This window comes from Mauremys mutica, chromosome 1 (genome assembly GCF_020497125.1).
Source record: "Mauremys mutica isolate MM-2020 ecotype Southern chromosome 1, ASM2049712v1, whole genome shotgun sequence".
NCBI classification, from domain to species: domain Eukaryota; kingdom Metazoa; phylum Chordata; order Testudines; family Geoemydidae; genus Mauremys; species Mauremys mutica.
The window spans coordinates 172,552,322-172,575,524 of NC_059072.1; positions in this window are offsets into that span (position 1 = coordinate 172,552,322).

The window sequence follows — 23,203 nt, forward strand, 5'->3', positions numbered from 1 at the left end:
ATCATAGGTTTTTTGTTTTTGTATCTGACTAGATAACTAAATGGCTCTGGTCATCTTAGTATCTTGAGTGATTCCCGATCTATGTAAAAATGGAAATAAGAATATTTTTTGCTTTGTTTCCCTTTCCAGCCTGTAATTAAAATACTTGATTGGTCTACTGGAGGTTCTGGGACTTGTGTGTGAAAAAGTGAAAGAAACGTACAGTAACTCCTCACTTAGTTATCCTGGTTAATGTTGTTCCATTGCTGACCAATTAGAGAACATGCTTGTTTAAAGTTGCGCAATGCTCCCCTATAACGTTGTTTGGCATCCGCCTGCTTTGTCCACCGCCTGCAGAAAGAGCAGCCCTTTGCAGCTGGTTGGTGGGGGCTTGGAACCAGGGTGGACTGACAGCCCCTCATCAGCTCCCCACTCCCCTAAGTTCCCTGTGCTGCAGCCACCCAGCAGGCTATCAATTGCCAGCAGTTCAGCTGTCCCTCCCCCACTGCCATGTGCTGCTCCTGCCCTCTGCCTTGGAGCTGCTCCCGGGAGTCCCTGCTTGCTGTGCGGGGGAGGGAGGGAAGAGGGGTGATAATGTCCCCCTGCTCCTGCCCCCTGCTTACCCCATCTCCATGGTGGGGGGCATGACAGGGCTCAGGACAGAGGGAGCTTGCTAGCAGCAGCTGCTTTCTCAACTTGCTGATCTACTTAAAAAGGCAGTGTACTTAGAGTGGGGTCAGCGTACTTAAAGGAGAAATGTGCATCTCTCTCTCATACACAGGGTGTGTGTCTCTGTCTGCCATGCTGTCTCCCCTCCCTCCATTTGTGCTGCCGTGTAGAGTGTGAGGCTACATTAACAACAATGTGTTAACCCTTGAGGGCTCAGCCGAGTGCTAGTTCATCATTTAGCACTAAGGCATTCCCTGGGAAATATCCCACCCTCTGACTCCACCACCTTAATCAAGCTTCACAATCATCATTGCTGTGTACAGTATTAAATTGTTTGTTTAAAACTTATATAGTCTTTTGTCTGGTGAAAAACATTTCCCTGGAACCTAACCCCCCCATTACATTAATTCTTATAGGGAAATTGGATTCACTTAACATCGTTTCGCTTAAAGTCACATTTTTCAGGAACATAACTACAACATTAAGCGAGGAGTTACTGTATTGAGGGAAACCTATGTCAGAGACAAGATACTCATATAGGGCCCCAGAGTTGCAAACAGAATCATGCAGGTGGATCCCTGTAGCTTTCACTGCTGGCTCAGGGTCTTGGGCCTGAGTTCAGCAATGGCTGTGGTATTTCTGATTTCTCTCAAGAGCACTTTCCCTAATCTGGGTTCAGCTCCTGTGAATGTCCTGTCTCCTGCCCTGACGAGCCTCGTCCTTCCACAACAGTGTCATTGTTCCAGTGGAAAGTGGTTGGCTGTAGGAAACCCTGGTTGCTGATTGAAAAGTGATCTCTCAGGTTGCTAGGTTCATTCCTATAGGGCCTTAAATATCTCAAAGACTCTGAGACATGATAATTCTCTGAACTTGCATCACATCTTGGTTCTGTGACCTGCCTTGTTTCTTTTTTCAAAGAAATTTTAGAAAGTTCAATATATTAAATGCTTCTAAGGTTGGGATTTTCAAAGTACCTGAAGGGAGTTTAAATGTTCAGTTCACTTGAGTCGACGGAATTGAACACCTAATTCCCTTACAGGTCTTAGAAAGCCCCAGCCAAAATACATATTTTACATTATGGAAGATTTGTGTGCTGTGTATGGCCCTGTAAATAATTACAATGTATAAAGTATAATGGAGACAATCGAAAAGTAGCATTACCTTCATTAAGGGGCCTACAAGTAACCAGCTGTAGATAATCTGCATTATGTTACATTATTTTCTGCACTGAAACCCTTCAAGGGTCATCTAGAAATGTTTGGTTGGCGGGTCTGTACTTTGTGATGAATTTCCAGTACTTTTACAGATTCACTTTTGTATTGATCCAGTATGGTAACTACTGGATTTGGTCAAGATCACATCACGTTTTTCAAGGTCCTTAGACAGGATACATCCCTTGCTGCAATCTTTAGGGTTTTTCATGTGTTCAGGTTCTTCTCAGCCAGTGTGATGTGTTGTATGTCCAACAAAGTGACACTTTGTGTAGCCTTGTCTTCACTTTATAAACAAAACAAAAAACTCAGAACAAACAAACAAACAAATTATATTTTAAAAGTGACAATGCTGTGAATGTGCTCTATGTTGAACAGAAGAAAGGACAAAATTTGCACTCTTCCGTGCTTGTTTGGATTTCTCTTTAAACCTGTACAAATCTATGGTGGTACAATTTTGGGGTAAACTTCTATTCAAGGTCATTCCATTTACAAAACAGTTTTAAAGTGCTCACTTACATTAAAAGTCAGAAGGGCTCTACGGTGTATAATGGTAACTTGAGATGATTATTCTGATCTGGAATTTTGTGTATAATAATTAAGTAGTAAGGCACAAGCAGGAGTGTGTTACTCTGAGATAACACACTCCTTGGAAGTGTCATGAGGCATGAGGTAAAATTAGTGCCGTCAGTGACCTGGGAAATGTGTTATCTCACCACAGCACAAGTCTTAGGGTGTATTATTGCTGTATACAAAATATTAGACACACTATTTGAATTCTGATTGATTGTATGATGTAAAACATATGTTTAAAACATGTCTGGTGTCATGCAGTCGTAATGGTGTCTGGCTCCAAAGTACCAACACACCAATTGCGAGGTGATAGATGCATGAAGCATTGGTTCTCTACTGAGTTCTGCAAGAGTGGTGAAAGTCTGGGGAGGTCTGTCTTAGCTATGGGGCCCAATACTAATATCTTTAATATAGTAGACATGCAACACATATATAATACTAATAAATAATATGTAACCATCTCAGATAAAATACTCTGTATATGGGTTTATATACATATATATTTCAATTCTTTGCCTCTATAACTTTAGGTCTTGTATGAGCAAAGGTGAAAAAATACAGATTTTCATAGAGATTTTACATTTAGCCTATGATTTGTTTTCTTTTTGTGCAGCCCACTGCTGCCAGTTGCTTCATTTTTTCATTTGATTGACAGGAACCATTTTCTAGTTCAGCCAACATCAAACAGCTTGGCATTCTATCCAGGAAGCTGTTTCTCTGGTTAAAGAGGCCATGTCAGACAAAGGCTTTTGTAAAGCTTGCTCCTTCTCACAACTCCATGGTGAGATAGAACATCAGACAGAAAAGAAGGCCTATCTTTAATCTGAGCTACTCAGGGAAATCAAAGGGAGTGGATTAAAACAAGAGCAGCGTCTGATTCCCATAGGAGATCACTTTTCTGTTCCATTTGTTATAACAAACAGGATAATCAAAGCCAGGCAAGCACAGGTTAGAAACCTCCTGTACCTTTCCCCCCTAGGATTTTCTGTGATGTCTGTTCACAAGGTATAATAATAGTTCAACACAGATAAGATGATTTAAAAAAAAAAGTTTCATTCCTCATCCTGGGAAGAATTTACATACAATTGTTCTGTCATGCTACATGTCTTTGAGTGCAGTCACCAGAGTTATGGTCAAATGTGTTTTAAAAGTTTCATACTTATTGAAACAAGTTGCACTGTGCATCTGACTACATATCAAAGGGGTTTGGGATGGTGTGTTCCCATTTAAGGATAAACTGTTAACTCTGCTTCTTGTCCATACTGAGCTGAATAATCCAAGAACCCAAGGGGAGAAGAGGGAGCACCTCCAGTGAACGATTGCTGTGGAAGGTGGCACTATGGTGTTGGGGGTAATGTACTGGTCTGTGGCACTTGCTGGCAGGTCTCCATGGGGTAAGGGCATGGCAGGAGGCACAGATTATCTTGCCCATCCCCTGCCACACACTATGACTAAACCTAATTTAAGTAGCTTTACAGATGGATCACAACTATACTTGCCTCAGTGCACAAAGCAAAAGAGCTCCCCCTCCTCCCCGCCAAATGCTCTAGCACACAAAGTTCTGGCCATCCCAGAAGGATGGACCAATCACTGTCAACTCTTTCATCACCAACTGGTGGACTACAGCTAGCATAGGGAAGTGTATGCTGTACCTCCAAGAAGCAAGTGTAGGAACTGCCTTTGAATGCACTCATCCCAGTTAACAATAGATGTTGTACTTGATGGACAGAAAATCTCCTTGGATTGGTGCTGTAACACAGTGACCCTGTACTTGCCTCCCCATACCCTCTCAGCATAGCCGTGTACCTTGTAAAAGCACCAAAGAGCCCTTAACATAAATAGAAGTATTGTGACTTTTACTGGCAATACCTGCCTTATAAAGCTAAATTTACAGCTCCAACTTGCTTTATGCAAGTTAGTGATTTTTATAAAATAGGGTTAAGGTGATTAGGACAATGATGTTCTTCATGCTTCAGTTGAATGCACATGGGACGCTGAGATTCTGCTCTGCATTACTGCTATTTCTCAGTTTAATGACCCCCCTGTAAATCTTTAATGATTGCCATCACTGTCAGGAGGGCACAAAGGGCCCTCATCTGTCTTGGTGCAACCTAACAAAATATGCTCACAGATGTCAATTAAAATAATGGCACTGGAAGTGGGTCATTTTGTATTTTTATGGATGCCCTACCCCCTCTTGCAGAGACCAGCATTAAAATTCCATTCATAGTAATTATACTTGCTACAAAAAGTAAATGTAGATCAAAGTATTTTCTTAACAGAATAGCATTGCTCGCACAAAATTAAATGGAAATGGGCATTTCATAAAGGTGGGCTTGACCATGTTTAATAAGTTAGAGCACCAAAACTTTTAGCTATTCCTTAAAATAAGAAAGATTCCCTGAAGTGGGATTCATCCATCTTTTAATACTTGCTTGCCTGAAGTTCCTTGTTAAGATTAAGCTAGTTTAATATTAGAAATGAGACTTTTTTCCACCATTTAAGCATTGTTTCATCATGAGTGATTTTTCCATCACAATGCAGTCTTTAAGACATAATTCCCTCAAATTATGGGGTATGTTTGCAGCCTGGTGAACTGGGAGTTGGATATACAACTTCTATCTCCTGTTTTTGTTAATGGGATCTGTATGCCTAATTTTCTGAGCAGCACAGAGAAAATGTACCCCTGTGAGTTGGCATCAATACATTTACTGAGGGCTTCACCCTGTAAAAATGTCATTAGTGGGAATAATAGCTGATCGTCGTGGCTGATGCATACAAGAGCCACAGTGAGCTTGTTCTCAAGAGATTCTAACTCTGGCATGGAAGGTGCTTATGGCTCATTTGGGAAAGCTCCATCATTCACTCTCAAATGGCAATTTGGGGTATAGACAGGGGCGGCTCCAGGCCCCAGCACGCCAAGCGTGTGCTTGGGGCGGCATGCCGCAGGGGGTGCTCTGCCGGTCGCCGGGAGGGCGGCAGGCAGGGCTCCGGTGGACCTCCCACAGGTGTGCCTATGGAGGGTCCGCTGTTCCCGCGGCTTCGGTGGAGCCACAGGACCAGCGGACCCTCCGCAGGCACACCTGCGGGAGGTCCACCGGAGCCGCGGGACCGGCGACCGGCAGAGCGCCCCCCGCGGCATGCCGCCGTGCTTGGGGTGGCGAAATATCTAGAGCCGCTCCTGGGTATAGAAAAGTAAAATCTGAAAACTATCAGGAGGTTAAGGCCTGGATCATGGTGTTAGATACATCTGTGTGGAGCTCTGTAAACTTAAGCAGATCTCACCATAGGTTTGAGTGTGCATTCTAGCTGATCAGATAGCAAGATTGAGGTCCAAATTGGTACAGGGTGTCAGAGTGCAGTCAGGGGCAGAGAGGGAGATTTCTTGTTGTCCAGTCTAAAGCAGTGCATTTAGGTGACAGTTTTGCTGAGTGGTGGTAGAATTTGGGGCTATGTTGGTCAGTTTCCTGTTTGGAGCAAAAATCAGTCAAGTGGAGTCAAGTATTTTCTTAGTGTAACTTGTGTCTTTACAAAATGTAAGCAAGTCCAGTGTCCTTGAATAGCGAGCATAACCAACATCTCTAAGACAACACAGGTCATGTCTACACTCGAAATTTATTTCGAACTAAGTTACATTGGCATACAGGCACCGCAGTTATTACATTGCTTGTGCATATGCATGCTTGGCTTCTTGTGTTAGCAGTGTGTCTCCTCATCAGGAGCACTTGCTCTAGCTCAACTTCTCTGGGATCACATGGCATTAAAAGGTGGGCCTGGGTATCGGCCTTCCATTTGTGCAGCTGCTTTGCAATACAGTACAAAGGAAACTCAGAGCTTTAACTGCCAGACAAAGGAGAGCTTTAACTCACAGAGTCTCCTTAATGAGAGACCGAGTGCTTATACCTCAGTGACCCCTGATAGGCAAGCCACTGATGTAGAGAGTTGGTAGGGAATTCTCAAATAACTTTTTATGCACCCTTTTCACTAATTTTGTGAGTTCAGTGAATTGTTAAGAGTATTTAATACCACGTGGGTATTTCTTGCACTTGATTGTTGTAGGCCCCGGTTCTGCATTTGCATCCATGTGGGCATGTGTAGTTTTCACCTTGTTTTAAAAATGGATGTTTTTATATTAATATAGTATAGGTGGATGATGCCAGTATTGAAAACTAAAGTCCTTTATTCATCCCTGGCACAGGCACCCAGAGGACATTTTGTGTTTTACATTATGTTCTTTTTTTAAGGATGATAATTTCTACCCAGAGTAAATGTCAGTTCAGTTCTCTGCCCCTTTGTACAGACTACCAACAAAGGGCTCGGCTATGGCTTTGTTTTTGACATGTGGAGACTTCTCCAATAGGGATTGCATAGAGACCTTCCCAAACTTCATTTCACTTAGACCTCCAGATGTAAAACTTGAAAGAATTGTTTAAAACTAGGACTTTATGAAATGCCTCATTTCAGTCTTACTCAGAAATGGCTTGATCTGTCCACTGATGTCCAAGGCAAAAGAGGAAGGCCCAAATCTGCTAGTAATTTGCATGAAGAACTTTGTTTACATGAGGTGCTAAACAAAGATTAAACTCTTGGAAAATGTGACTTAAAACTCTATACATATTGTAAACTTAGAAGAGAACCTGAAATTCTAAATTGATTCCAGTCAGTTCCAAGCCGTGTAATCAACATGATTAAATTCACTCAATTCCTTTTGCCAACTGAGTGTATTTTGCTTAATCTAATAGTTTTAGTTGCGTGAAGAGCCTTAAATTACATGCTATTGAAATAGTCAATGAATCACACATTTTAAAGGATTTTCATTTTGTTTTTGTGTGCAAGTGTGTGTGTGTGTGTGCACACTACCTGAAAGGGGGTTCCAAAGAGGATGGATCTAGACTGTTCTCAGTGGTACCTGATGACAGAACAAGGAGTAATGGTCTCAAGTTGCAGTGGGGGAGGTTTAGGTTGGATATTAGGAAAATCTTTTTCACTCAAAGAGTGGTGAAGCACTGGAATGGGTTACCTAGGGAGGTGGTGGAATCTCCTACCATAGAGGTTTTTAAGGTCAGGCTTGACAAAGCCCTGGCTGGGATGATTTAGTTGGGTTTGGTCCTGCTTTGAGCAGGGGGTTGGACTAGATGACCTCCTGAGGTCCCTTCCAACCCTGAGATTCTATGATTCTGTGTGTGTGTGTGTGTTCAATATTCTTGTATGAGCACCACAGTGGCCCCGAAGTTAAGGTTACATTTTTTAAAACCTCTTTGTTATGTGTGAATAATACAGCACTTACTGATTACAGAATGAAATTCTCAGAGAATTTACAAGATATTTAGTTGAGATGATACATTTTATTAGATATAATTTTCTAGCAACGTAATTCTTGAAGTTAGAAAGCTGAAAATTTGGAGATTAGTCCAAAATCTTGGACATGGGTTATTTATTGTTTATTAAAGTACACATTTTATTTGGAAGCACCATTCGCGAAAAACATGTCCATTTTTGCTGTAGTGTTTGCCGCATAACATTTCTTTCTTCCAATATCTATTTTTCAGCAAATAATTGATTGCCATTTTAGTTTCAGTGGAGAATGTGTTGTATAATTTAGGATATAAATCACCTAGGAGGAAGGTAGAAGCTGACAAAAAACATTCTTAATCAGGGGCTGGAGCCGATAAGTTGCTGAGCACATTAGTCTCAAAACAGCAAAGCACTTAAGCACTGGTTAGCTTGAAGCACCCAAGTAGTCCATGTTGACTTCAGTGGCGACTATTTATGTGCTTGAAGCTAAGCATGTTTGTGAAGCAATGTACTACCTCTTTAAGGGACAGGCTTCCCACACCTGCCCCGCCCACCCAATTGGGGCTGGGCTATTTAAACAGGAAAAGGAAGTTAAGCAGGAAAGAGAGGACTAGAAGCCATGCAGGCTGTGGTATCTCTCGGGTTCCTGGGGACTGGGTTGACAGGGCCCAGAGACTTTTATTTGCTGATTCTAAGTTTGTGAGCCCTGAATCAGTGCCCTGAGAAAGGAACTTAGAAACATACAATTAAGACTTCTTGTTCCCAGAGACCTTGTTAAAGGTGATATATTTTTAAGCTTCTTTGGCTTTTTCTTGTTGTTCTTCAGTGCTTTGCTGGTTCTGGGCCTGTGTACTTATCGCTTTGTCAGATTAATACCAACAGAACTGCCTTGCTTCTCAGTTGGTTATGCTAATCAGTGCTTCACTGGCTGGGTTATAAGCAAGCTAAAGCATTGGACCTCTATTGGACCTTGGGTTGACTGATGGTGGGGTGTTGCACTCTTACATGCTGGTTCTCACACAGTTAAAGGTGATGGATCAGTATAAAAAGGTACTTACAATATTTATAGCTTATTCTATAGACATGCCCTAAGGTGCTTTCATGTAAGCAATAGAAAATAGCACTAAAGCCAGCCCTTCTGCAGATTGAGGAAAACCTGACGAGCTTTCCTCCTTTCCCATGCTGCTCTCCTGCCCATTAATGTGTTCTTTTCTACTTATAAATGACTTTGTCCATGAGTGTTGGATGCGTAACTTTTAACACCTCTAAACATTTATACACATGTAAGAATTGCATACAGAAATAAATTACATAAGATGTAATTTTTCTTTCTTTGTGGTTTTTGGATTGATGGAATGTGGTACACCGGAGCAGCCTTAACAACAAATTAACAAAGGATTTTGTGCATGTAGGAAAACAAAAAGGGTGTGTGGGGGAAAGAATTATTGCTGCTTGTTACGGAAGCCAAACCTCGATGGCAACAATTAGAAGATAATTTTAAAGGAAATTTCAGTGAAGAAGCCAGGGGTGTTGGGCCTGAGGTAGATTGTGTGCGTATTCTGGTTGTGTCACAGGTCCCTCTCTGTGCTGATCTGCAGAGGAGATGAGTCTTATGGTCCCAGCTAGTGAGCCTTGATTCTTTAGCTCAAGTTGTAGCAGCTTGTACTCTTTAATCTCTGGAGGTCCCTGGTTCCACCTCAGGTGTATTGGCTAAACTGGAGGCCACATCAATAGCACTTAGTCAACATTAATGAATTGACCATAGCAGTTCTCTGCCCTACCCTCATGTTAAGTGACTTCTTGACTAAATCCACAGATATAAGACAACAGTACCAAATTCCCTTGTTCCCAGTCCTGTGCTTAGTTCACTGGAGCACTTTGCTGTCATGTTGTCTTGCCATCCTGCCATGTAACCAGGAGTCAGGTCAGCTGCCCAGTGGAGGACCCAGCTGCTCTGAAGTCAGTAAGCAGAGAGGGAATTTGCAGCAGCTCTAATCTTGTGTCATATTCAATAACACTCAGTAGTTAGAAGAGGAGTCCCACTATGTACATTACCTTTATGAACGCTCTGCTCAGTCTGTGTCTGTTTAGGATTTTGGAAACCCCTAATTCACTCTGAAGGGCGTAACACAGTAATGCACCGAGGAAGATTAAAAAGTGATCTTGGAAAACACTTAGCATATTTTGGGCACTACTGCAGGATAAATAATAATAATTTACAATTGACAGAAAAGCAGATTCTCCTTCAAGACTTCCAGTAAGCCTGTTATTTTCAGGAGTTGAGATCCTTGGTTCAGTTTGTTGATGGAAAGGATTTCTCAAAAATGAGGATAGTCCCTTTTATGCTGGTTGCTCACTTGATTACCTTTCTGTGTTCTCCATAGGTCTGATTAGACTTTGCAATTTTTATTTCTTCTTATGAGAATGCATGTACACAATTGCTGTTTTGTACTACAAAATTTGTGGATAGCGAACAGTATGTTGAAATGGATGCCCACACACTATTTTCATTTGTTCATAGTTTTCTTAAATTTACTTTGGATGGAAATTTTCAGCCAAAAATTTAAGCTAATTCAGCTCAGCTGTCTGAGTCAGATTAGTTGGAGAAGATATGTTTACACCCAGGTAGGATACACTTATTCCTTATGCTTTCTTTTGTATGTCTATAAGAACATAAGAATATCCATACTGGGTCAGACAAATGGTTGATCTAGCCCAGAATCCTGTCTTCCCAACAGTGGCCAATGTTCGATGTTCCAGAGGGAATGAACAGACTAGGCAATCATCCAGTGATCCATCCCTGTCATCCACTCCCAGCTTCTTGGCTTATTTGCAAGTCCTCTTAGAATCCCGAGTTCAGCAAGGTACTTGTGCACTGAAGTCACTAGGACTACTCACATGCATAGTTAAGCACATGCTTAAATGCTTTGCTGAATTGGGATCAGCAGAAGGAAAACCAGGTTTGAAGGAAATTGGGTTAGTATTTTATAGTTATGAGTGTTGAGAAGCAACAAGTTGTGGGAATGTGTTCTAGTTATCTTTTGTGCTACCCTTACCCTACAGCTCTGTAAAACACTCGCTGTGTGCAGATAACTCTTCAGTTAAGGCCTTCTGAATTAAGGACAAATGCATTAATGACACTCTCATTGACCATGGATTTGTGAAAGTCTCCCTCAGATTTTCTTTTGAAATCGAATTTTGATTGCATCTGCCCTTTATACTGATTTCTTCTATGACCTAAGTTGTTATCTGATATATAATTTTTTTTTCTATTTGGTCCTTTAGGATCTGGAGTTGAAGATTTTCTAATAGTTTTCTCCCTATGAATGTGGAAATAGCTGTTTCCCTTATTGCCACCTTGCCAGCATCTCATAACAAATGAAGGTAGACCTTAAGGACACGGTTATATGCAAAAATAATAAATCTGTATTATCATTAACTGTTTGTGGGATGATGAGGTCCTGCAGGAGCTTTCAACAAATGGAAGCTCTGTGCACAGGATTCCTCTGTTTTTATTACTGAAGGGTTTCTGGTTTTCATTTCTTTTCCTCAACATTGTGTTCAGAAAACAGGTGTCAAAATTTAAGAAGTTGTAGTGCAGTTATGGTCAGAAAAGTGACCATGGAAAAAATACTGATACTTTATAGAGGATCTACTCTGTGTGTGTTGAAACGTTAGTTTACGTTATTCTAGTACCTGGTGCACTCCTATGTTGTGGTTGAGTTGGTGGGATGAAAGGGGAGATGGGGAAGGAGGTCTAACATTCCAATTTAACACTGCCTCTGAGCCTGTCAGTACATTTTTGTTTTATTTCCTGTTTACTCTTAAAAATTCAGCCACTTTAACTATGCTGGCATGGTAAAGTAGCAACCCTTTCTCCCCAGTGTAGTTGCCGTTCTATCAGTCTAAAAGTGCTTATACCAGTATTTGGATTGCAAACCCGAGGAAGAAAATGTTTTGATGTCTATGTAGACTTGTTTGTATCTTAAGCGTTTAACTGATATGTGCTTGTTAAAATCATAAAATAAGATTTGACTACTCTTTACTCTTGCCAACCCAATGCAGCTCTGGAAGAATGGGTTGGATTGGATGCCGCATCATCAGCAGAACTCTTACATTTAGAGTGCAGATTCTGTGTCACTGGTGACAAAGCACAAGCCAGCAAGAACACAGTTTGAGTTTCTGATCCTAGGCAGAGTTTGCTATTAAGATAAAAACATCTTTTATCTATATACGTTGGATGTGAAATCACCGAGAGAAAATAAATATGGCCCTTGCCACCAGGTCACCTTATAGTCACTTTTCAGAGTATAGCTTCACTTTAAAGCACGGCACTTTGGCCATTTTGAAATCAGTGGGCTTGCACAGGTGTAAATGAAAACAAAAGGTGATCCCAGGAGTTTGCTAATAAGAATAAGTGACCACTTTGTGAGAGAGAGCTACATACATTAATACCAAATTCAATACGAAATTAACTCTTGACATAAATGAGTCCAAAATAGGTCTCAAAATGTAACCGTAAATGGGGAATTATCATGGGTCTGTTTCCAGTAGGACCTTGGACCTACTCTATAGAAAATCTTTTTCAATGACCTGGAAGAAAACATAAAATCATCACTGATAATGTTTCAGAGGAGACACAAATTTGGGGAGTGGTAAAAATGAAGAGGACAGGTCATTGATTCAAAGCAATCTGGATCGCTCAGTAAACTGAGTGTAACCAAACAATGTGTTTTAATTTGGCTAAATGTAAATGTGTTCCTCTACGAACAAAAAATGTAGGCCATATTTACAGGGATGGGGGATTTTATCCTTGAGGAAAAGTAACTCTGAAAAAGATTTGGTCATTGTGGTGGATAATCAGCTGAACAAGAGCAGGCACTGTTGTTAAAACAGCTAATGCATAAATAGGAAACTCTTGAATAGGACTAAGAGAGGTTATTTGACCTCTGTATTTGGCACTGGTGTGACCACTGCTGGAATACAGTGGCCAGTTCTGGTGATCACAATTCAAAAAGGATGTTGATAAATTGGAGAAGGTTCAGAGAAGAGCCATGAGAATGACTAAAGGATCAGAAAACATGTCTTATTGTGATAGACTCAAGGAGCTCAATCTATTTAGCTTAATGAAGGGAAGGTTAAGAGGTGATTTGATTTACAGTCTGGAAGTATCTACATGGGGAACAAATATTTGATAATGGGCTCTTCAATCTAGCAGAGAAAGGTCTAACACTATCCAATGGTTGGAAGTTGAATCTATATAAATTCATACTGGAAATAAGGTGTACATTTTTAATGGTGAGAGTAATTAATCACTGGAACAATTTGCCAAGGGTTGTGGTGGATTCTCCATCACTGACCATTTTTAAAACACGACTGGAATATTTTCTAAAACATATGTTCTAGGAATTATGTTGGGGAAGTTCTATGGCCTGTGCTATAAATGAGTTCAGACTGATCCCATTGGTCCCTTCTGGCCTTAGAATCTATGAAGGATGAAGACCATAGGAGTTGCACCCATTTCCACCACAGATGAGTTTGGCCCTCAATCTTTTCAATCCATTTATGTTGGACAAAGTGAATTGAATAAGTGAAAATACACTAATTGCTTTCTTTAATTGTTGGTCCATTGGCTGCTGAGCCAGGAAATGTGTTAAGTGCTTAAACTTCTTTTTCCTGATCTTTCTTAATGGTGGTTTTCATGCTTTCCAGTGTAGATTTTTGCTTAAAAGAACAAGCACTTTCAGTGTTTTACCTTTAAGACAGTTTAGGGAATTTTCCACTCTTGATCTTCACTCCTTTCTTTCTTTATGTAAAATTGAAGTTACTCGCCTATCTGTTACTGGCAATCTGCCTCAGGCCACACCCCAGCTTTAGTCATTGCAACAAATTCATAGATTAAGATGAAAAACAAAACCATGTTAAGGATCATTAAAGAATTTTTCTTTCCTTCCTTACAAGGGATAATGCAGTATGTGAATTTATTTGTAAAAGTTAAAACAGGGAAATGTTCCTGTGGATTATATTTCCTGAATGAGGCTTCTGTAAGTGCCTGTGGTTGTGCTGAAGAATGTAAAGGTGTATGTAGAGGGGAATCAGAAAAGTTGAAAAACATTTGCACCTGTGTTGTAGTTAACTTTCAGCGCTAAAGATGTTTGCTCTGGATCATGATCCCAAACTGTGTGTAAGTGTATTGGGGGTTGGGGGAGAAAAGAACTACAGTAAACACAATCTTTTTCTCTCCCTACACACGCACACACTGAAAGAAGCTCATTTTTTACAGTGTGCCTTAACCCACACTGTATATTACCAGTTACAGTTGAGCTGACAATATATTCTGATTGGTGCTCTGTGCAGGCTTGAGTATTTGTGATTCAGGTTTTTATTTTACTTTCCACAGGTATTGTTTAATGCTTCAGGGAGCCATAATAACACAAGGTCTTGTCTTGTCATGACATTTCAATCTTGGGATAATTTCTAGACCGTTCAAAGCATGTTATATGCTCAAAAAGCTGTACCAGCATTAATTAACTACTCACAACATGACTGGAATTATCTCCTTTTCACTAATGGAGAGACTTAGCGCACAACCAGTCTGGTAGAGCTAGGATTAAGGCTCAGGACATATTGACGTCTAACCCTGTGAACATGCCTGCAGACCATTGCCTCTCTCAATGGTATAAACACCACCAAAACATCAGATTGTACATGATTTTGGCTTCATAAGTGGGGTGGATGTATAATCTCTATATATGTCTTAGCACAACATAACACAATTCTCAAAATAAAGCAGGTGTTAGAGTCAGATCAGAAGCATGAGGAAAACACTGATATTCTGAATGCCCCAACTTCAAAATATTTTGTGGGTTTTTTCATCTCTCTCTCTTGCGCGCGCACGCACACACACACTTTTTATTTGACCTATTGAAACGGGGTGGGGACTCGTACTGTTGTAGTTTTTTTGTAGTTTTTCTTAGTTTCAGTGTTTGGAGGCGTAGGCAATGCATCAGGGGTGGGGGAGAATAGATACAGTGGGTGCTCAAGCCCTGAAGAGAACATTTAAAAAAATCAGAGCTGTTATTTGCACCAATAATTTTGGTTGTTACCTATCTGAAGAAGGGAATGATAATTCTTGTAAATACCATCACAGTGTGTTACTGTTCTTTGTTACGACGTATTACATTTTTGTATTACAGTAGCTTTAAGAGGCCCCAACCAAGACAGAGTCTCCATTTGTGAAATACTGGACAAATCTTTGGGTCAGGGACTGTTTTTTGCTTTCATTTTGATTTGGAAAAAAAAAAAAAGGCTGAAAGGTGACAGGGAAAGCGAGATGAAGTGACTTGCCCAACATTACTCAACAGGTCTGTGGCAAAGGTGAAGGTTTTCTGAGTCCCAGTTAAGTGTCCCATCTGTTACAATGCTGCCTCTTATGCTGAACTACCCTGCTGCTCACACTTTTCCAGGAACTTTATTCTTATTGTGAACACAAATGTTAATTATATACTGTGGTAGTGTGTAGTGACCAACTAGGTAGACACCCCATTGTGTTAGGTGCTAGCTGTACACACATATAGTAAATGATTTTCCCGGTTCCAAAGAATTTAGGGTCAGTATCTGTGACTATACAAGAAAGGAAGTACGGTCTTGTAGTTGTTTTTAAATGCATTGGTTTGGGACTCAGGAAATCTGGGTTCAGTTCCCAGCTCTGCCTGTGCTTCCAGAGTGACCTTGGGTGTGTCACAAACTCTTTGTCTGTTAGTTTTCCAGCTGTAAAATGGAATAATAATGCTAATCTTCCTCTTGCATGTTATGAACTGCTCAGATACTAAAAGAACAAGAGTTCTATGACTGGATAAATTCTGGCATTTAGAAACCCCCAGAAAAACAAACAAGAAAAGTAGCAAAATATCTGTCAGAAGAATTCGTACCAGTTAATCTCTGCGTCTGCCAGCCATTCTCCCTTTTTTGTCTTTCCACAAAGAATTAAAAGAAGCCAGACCTGGTTTATCTATTTGTCTGGGTATCCCAAATCTTGGAGCATGTGCTAGTGATTTGTCCAGCTGTTTTATTATTTTTTTAAGTACATAGTAACATTTTCATTGTAACTGAGATCAATGAAATCTGATTTTGTAATTCTGCAACAGACAGGGAGTTCTGCAAAATTATTCAGAAATAATTCGAGCAGATGGCAAACTGTGGCATCTCAGACCTTTCAGAAAGAAGTCTTAATATGCTAAAATGACTATATTTTCACAGCTACTAATATACTTTACTGATGGCTTTTATTTCTTACAAGTAGAATTGTTGTTCTATGTAATTAATAGAAACTCCCTGATGACAAAATTCACAAGCAACATAAAATCATACAATGCATGAAGTTTGTATTCATTTTTATGTACTGGAAGGAAAGGAGATGGAAATAATTTCTCACTGTGTAGTTGTGCTTCTTTTTCACCCTGCGTGAAAAGCAGGCTTTGTCCCTGAAATCCGTTTTCACTGAGGGTTGCCCAAATTCTCATGTCAATACCCAGTCGAGTTGCTGAGTTTCACTGAACAGATGCACAAGGGAGATGAATCATACCTTGCAGACTGTAGAGTCACTGCTGTAGTTATTTCAGTCTAGTAGGTGAAATAGCTCTTCATGCCCCTTTTGTGGTGTCAGAACTTGCCAGCCTCCCATTGCTGAGTTGGCCTGCCCCAGTTCCCTGTCACGGGGTCTTTCCGTAGCTGCAAGGGTAGAACTGGCATGGCCAGAAGGGCATTCCTGGCAGTTTGGTGGAAACTGTAGTAAAGAGCGGAATGATTAGAGGCATAGACAAACACAATATGATGGCTCACCATTCTGTTAGAAGTTTTTGCTGGAGTCAACAAGCATATAGACAAGGGTGATCCAGTTGATATAGTGTACTTGGACTTTCAGAAAACCTTTGACAAGGTCCCTCACTGAAGGCTCTTCAGCAAAGTAAGCAGTCATGGTATAAGAGGGAAAGTCCTCACATGGATCAGTAATGGGTTAAATGATAAGGTAGAAATTAATGGTCAGTTTTCACAGTGGAGAGAGCTAAGTAGCAGGGTCCCCCAAGGATCTATACCAGGACCTGTGCTGTTCAACATATTCATAAATTATCTGGAAAAAGAGAGAAACAGCGGAGCTGCAAAATTTGCAGACGGTACAAAATCAAGATAGTTAAGTCCAAAACTGACTGTGAAAAGTTTTAAAGAGATCTCACTTACTAGGTGGATGGGCAACAAAATGGCAGGTGAAATTCAGTGTTAAGCGCAAAGTAATGCACATTGGAAAACATAACCCCAATAATACATAAAAAATGATAGGGTCTAAATTGGCTGTTACCATGCAAGAAAGATCTTGGCGTCTTCATGATAGTCCTCTGAAAATATCTGCTCATTGTGCAGCTACAGTCAAAACAGCGAACAGTGGTCAGAACCATTAGGAAAGGAGTAGATGATAAATCAGAAAATATCATGATGACATATAAATCCATTATAAACCCACAGCTTGAATACTGAATGACGTTCTGGGTGCCCTGTCTCAAAAATATATATAGTAGAATGGGAATAAGTACAGAGAAGGGCAACAGAAATGACTAGGGGTATAAAACGGCTTCTGTATGTGGAGAGATTAAAAAGACTGGGACTGTTCAGCTTAGAAAAGTGATTGGGGGGGGATCTGAGACAGGTCTATAAAATCATGAATAGTGTGGAGAAAGTGAATAAGGAAGTCTTGTTTACTCTGTCGTGTAACACAAGAAGCAGGGGTCACCAGATGACATTAATAGGAGCAGGTTTAAAACAAACTAAAGGAGGTACTTCACACAAAGCAGAGGCAACCTGTGGAACTCATTGCTGCTGGTTGTTGTGAAGGCCAAAAGTTATAACTGGGTTCATAAAAGAATTTGATAAATTCATGGAGGGTAGATCCATCAATGGCTATTAGCCAAGATGGTCAGGGCTGAAACCCCATGCTGGGGTGCCCCTAAACCTCCAATGCCAGAAGTATCTGGCCCGGGCCATTGTCAGAGACAGGATACTGGCTAGGTGAACTGTTGGTCTGACCCAGTATGGCTATTCTTATGTAACTTGTTCCTTATGGCCTGGATCCAGAGGCTGTTTTCAATGTTGCCAACTTCAAGTGCTCAGAAATAATGAGATTTAAAAAAAATGATAAAATTTGGATTCTTTTATTTGCCTTGTGGTTTCTGAGCATCTAGGTTTAACTTGGGTCATGTTTTCAGGTTTTTCCCTATGAGAAATTTCATCTTTTTTTTTTTAAACATTTGTCTCCTCAAAATGGAGCTTGAAGTTAAAAACAGTAAATATAGCAAGACTTGCAATAAAAACTTAATTGTCAGCAGTACATCTAAAGAGTCCCATTGCTTTCACTGTGCTTTAGATCAGACCTTTAGTGAAGAATACCTGTCATGTCACAAGGGGTCACCACGGGTGGTATGAACCCATCTGGGACTCTGGGTATGTACTCAAGCGACTAGCCTGCACTGAAGTCTGTCTTTTTATGGCTTTACTGCTACTAGTACCAAAGCTTTTTCTCAAGCAAAGCAGAGACCAAGCATAAAAAATTGACAGTCGATATTCAAAGATGATGAAGGCCCCCTGGCTTTCAATTGATTATTGAGGACACTTTTTTTGGTTGGGATCAAAGGTGTGGAAAAGGGGCATGAAAAGTAGCAATCAAGTAGTTTCTTGTTGATTTGGGATACACATTAAAAAGATGACTCTTAAAAGAAATGAGGGGAGGAGAGGGGACTTCAATAGCTGTAGCATTTGCTGTCCAGCTTTTAACTAGGATTAGTGTTAGTTATGAACCGAGCTCCCTTGTCGGTTAGTGAATTACTCATGGAATGTTCCTGGCTCTGAATGTGTTGCTGTCCACAAGTATTTGTCAAATGAGTTGGGTGAATATTTTCAAGCTCTGGCCCAGATCTTTGGCTCTGACAGAGGCGTTTACAGTGCTACAGGAGCTGTGGGTGGAGAGCAAACAGAGATTTAAGCAACCTTCGCTGTTCCTTAATGCTGGGGCTGTCCTGTGCTGGACTGGTTCCTTGGTGTAAGTTAGAGCGGCCTGAAATGTTCTGTTACCCAAGAAGCACTGGGAATACAAATACATATCTTCAAGATGACTTACCTCACCCACTAATAGTCCCAAAGGGCTGTTACCACAATCTTGCATTAAAACAACAAGGAGTCCAGTGGCACCTTAAAGACTAACAGATTTATTCAGGCATAAGCTTTTGTGGGTAAAAACCTCACTTCTTCAGATGTTAGATGTTGGATCTTAAGAAGTGAGGTTTTTTACCCACAAAAGCTTAAGCCCAAATAAATCTGTTAGTCTTTAAGGTGCCACCGGATTCCTTGTTGTTTTTTGTGGATACAGACTAACATGACTACCCCCTGATATTTGACAGCCTTGCATTATCAGTCTGGGGGCAATACCTGGTTGTGCCCCAATCATCTTGGCCAGGCCCCCTCCCCTGGCCTCAGAGTGGCATGGCGTAGGAGCTGTTAGGCTAGCTCAGCTCCCCAGAGGATCTCCTACATTGTGAGATGCAAAGTTAAGGTTATTAATTTGAGCAGGGAAAACACAGGAAATAAAAAAGCTGAGTTTCCAAAGACAACATGAATTTGCCCACTTGATGCTTCTTTATTAATTTCCTTCACTTGTTAAATTACTAAATGTGTAAGTTAGTGTCCGGCATGTTATGCATGATGGGAGTGAGTTAACACTGCTAGCAGAAACTTCACTTTTGTATGTCCCAACCAGAGTCTGCAGAGCCTGAAATTTGCATGCTAAATAGCACGGCGTGCATCCAAAGCATGCTGCCAGGTTTTCTGATGGTCTTTAATTTCTCTGTTATAGACTGTAATTGAAAGCTGCTTGCACTGTATCCTGAAACCTAGAATGCAGCCGGGCAGTTGCCAAAGTAGTGTTCTTTATATTTCACGAAGTCAAAGTATTGATTTTGCTTTACGCTTACATCTTAAAATAATACTGACATTGAATTTTACTAGATCTACAGCCGTAGATAAATTGAGATTGTTAATAAGACAGAACTTTGTGATATTAAAGCAGATTATGTTATTGCTGGAGCAGTGTAGGCTTTACTGACACAAATCTGAGCTTAACATATGGTTGCAGCCTTAGGCCAGGGTGTTTCATTTGAATTATTCCAGGTTTCTTCTTAGAATGCTGTGCTCCAAACATGAATCCAATTACCAACTGCAGAGAAATACTCTAATAGATGGGGGAGGAGGGAGGAGGAAGGGCTATGATTTCTGTGATAATCAAGAAGAGAAGGTCAATTATAATAGAACAGGCTGGTTTTGAAGACAAAGCTAACGCAGGATGTCTTTCACTGTGTTGAGGGACGCTATCAATGCATTTTCATTACAAAAAAAGTGACTTACTGACAAGATCAGTATAGGCAGCGAGAGAAGGGTTTTTGATGGATCAGGTGATTAAAACCTAGACTGCAGATGAGCAATTAACCAACACCAAATGATTGACCTGTTTGAGAACTTAAGTATATGACTAAAGGAACAGGGAAGGTGCAGCAGTGCACATGCACACATAATAGTTTTTGATTCCTGACATTGCATAGACTTTTACATTTGTTTGAACTACTGTCAGATACTGAATAGAAACACTGAAAATGTGTATTGTCTCCGGAAAGAACATGTTTTTATTAACGGTTCTCCTGCAGTTTAAGCAGCTAGTGTTTTGCTACTGTAGAGGCAATGGATATAGAAATGAATACTTGCTGATCGCCATTTGTATGATTGCATATGAGAGCTGTTTAAAGCCTAGTGTGAAATATATGCTTTGTCAACAGTGGAATGCATGTCTTTTGTAGTTCAGTCATTCATTTACAACATTACATGTAACTGACACCCAAACTCAAAGAAGGTTATTTTCTTTTTTTTCTTCTCATAAAATTTGGAAAATCTTAAGGGCACACTTTCTGTTGGGATTAAGAATTACCATTTTACTGTTCTGTAGAACCCTTCACCCTATAGATCATCTCATAAACCTAAGTGGTAAAGTTTGGTTATCAGTTAGTTACTGGTATGTGTGTGTGGATGTGCACGCATGTGAAGTTGATCCAATAAAAGATATTATGTCACCCACCCTGTCTCGGTGGATAACATAGTGTTTGTTTACTGCTATTAATGTTCTCTAAGAGCCTTCATGCAACACAAATGAACACGAACTTTGATCAGCTTTAAAACACTGACATTTGTGAATAAGAATTGATTGGCAAAAAGCTTCTAACATTGTGAATGTTTAAGATAGAGATTTTAAAAAGGTATGGAATTTTTGTAATTAATTTTGTTTTTTTATAGTAAAGTATATTGTATTACTGATGTGCAAAATTAAAATAGGATGTAGGAAAAGCACAAAGACTTTTTTGGAAACATCTTCAGTTTCTTTAATAAAATCAGATTTTAAGAATGGCGGCATCAAATTTATATTAAAATGTCAAAAGCTATTTATCCTATAAAAACATATGGTGCGGATGTATCCATCAGTGCTGATAAATCCATCACATCGTAATATGTTGTGCACAGTGTGGTAACACAAAACAAGAAACAGCCATCTGCTTACCATATTTAATTGCTGTTCTTTACACAAATGCAGTTCTGCTTCCAGCACTTGGGTGATTAGCTGTAACTTATGGTGCTCACTGGGGTGTACCCACTGAGTAAATGTTAGCAACTATGTTCATGGCAAGTTTAAAGTCTAACGAATCTTCTTCCATATGTACCATAGGGAAAAGAAAAGGGCACAGCATAGAGTTGTTAAAGGAGGTAGACACCCAGTGTGGGCTTTCCCCATGATTTCTTCTGCAAAACTTGGAATGCTGGTTTCCTTTTTTTCAAGGCAAAACATTCCTTGATTAAAAATGGAAAGATTTTAATTGCTCTTTTTCTCACATGCCCAGCTCAGTCACTTATTTCTCCAGTAGTCACATCTGTCTTTTATTGGCTCTTTGGCGGGCACTTCTGCTGGCTCTCTGACAGGATTTTCTGTTGTGACTCTCTCCTAGTCAGGCTGTTCTGGGGTTTGATGGTGGCTGGATCTGGAAGGCATTGCTGCCTTAGGGCAACTTTATGTCCTATTATAAATGTAAGGGCCAGCTTTCATTCAACTATTTTACTAGAATATTGTCTGCTATTTTTTAGACCAATTTTTCATGAGACTTGGGATTAAAACAAATTAATTTAAAGAGACCTCTTTAAAAAATGGAACCCTCCTGAAAGCCTGCCCTGTCACCGTGGTAGTGCACAAACCCTTTTTCAAAAGATGTTGGCTTACACTGCAGTAGATTAATCCTATGAAGAAAGAATATGCATTTAGAGTGACACCGACCCCTGTGCGGAGACTCAGCATACAACCTGCATGGCTCTTTAAGTACTAGCTATGCCCTATTTTGAATGCCTCTGTAGGATTTAAATGTTGCTTAGAACTTGTGCTAGCCTTGTTCCCAGGGGAGAGTTTCACATTCATTATATATGTCAGATGGTTTCTCTTCCAGTTCCCCTTCCTGATCATCTAATGCTGACCATCTTTTTGTCTTTTCCCATGATATCACCCCTGTTCTCTGCAGTTACTATGTTCTTTCAGCTCCATGTTTTCTTGTCCAGTCTTGCCTAAAAATACATATTTTTCTTTGTTGTATTTCTTAATTTTTTGCTACCTCTGTTGGAGAGCAATTTATGGTGGATGAAATCCACTTCTTGTGCATCCCCTCAAAATAGGGCAGATGTATCCTACAGTTCTTTGAGATGTAAACAGTGTACAGAACACTGGCTTTTCTTTCTGAAGTGGGAACAATCCATTCAGATCAAATGGCACACTTGTTTCAATGCCACAGCTCTTTGAGCGCTGAAAAAAGCTGCTTCAATGACTTTTTTAAGAAATAAGCTAGGTTGTCTGAAGTAAACAATTGGGTCCAGTGTTAGAGCACATTTGTGTTGTTTTGTTGGCCTAAAGCTATGGTAGCTGACCGATGGAAGTTCTCCCAGTGTAAGGGATCCTTGAGGAGTGTAGACCTACTATAGCAGCTCTATTCTACCATTCACCTTGCAATTTTATGAATGATCTGGTACCAAAGTAACTAACTGATTTATGTTTGTGTCCAATATTGTTGTTTTAATTCCCTAATGATCTGATTGCACCAGTGATGCAGGATTAAGACTAAATTGATTTTTGCTTTTGCATAACCAAGAGTGGCAAATTTGATAGGCAGACACAATAGACCAAATTTTCAAAGGCATTAACTGTTCACCAATTTTACCTGCACAAAATTGTATTTGCATGTCATTTTTGTGTGCAAAGGTCATATTTTGGGGGGGGAGGGGGGAAGGAAAATCCACAATATATCCATATTCTGCAGTTACGCATCTAACTTTCCACTTTTGTGCGTAGATACAGCATT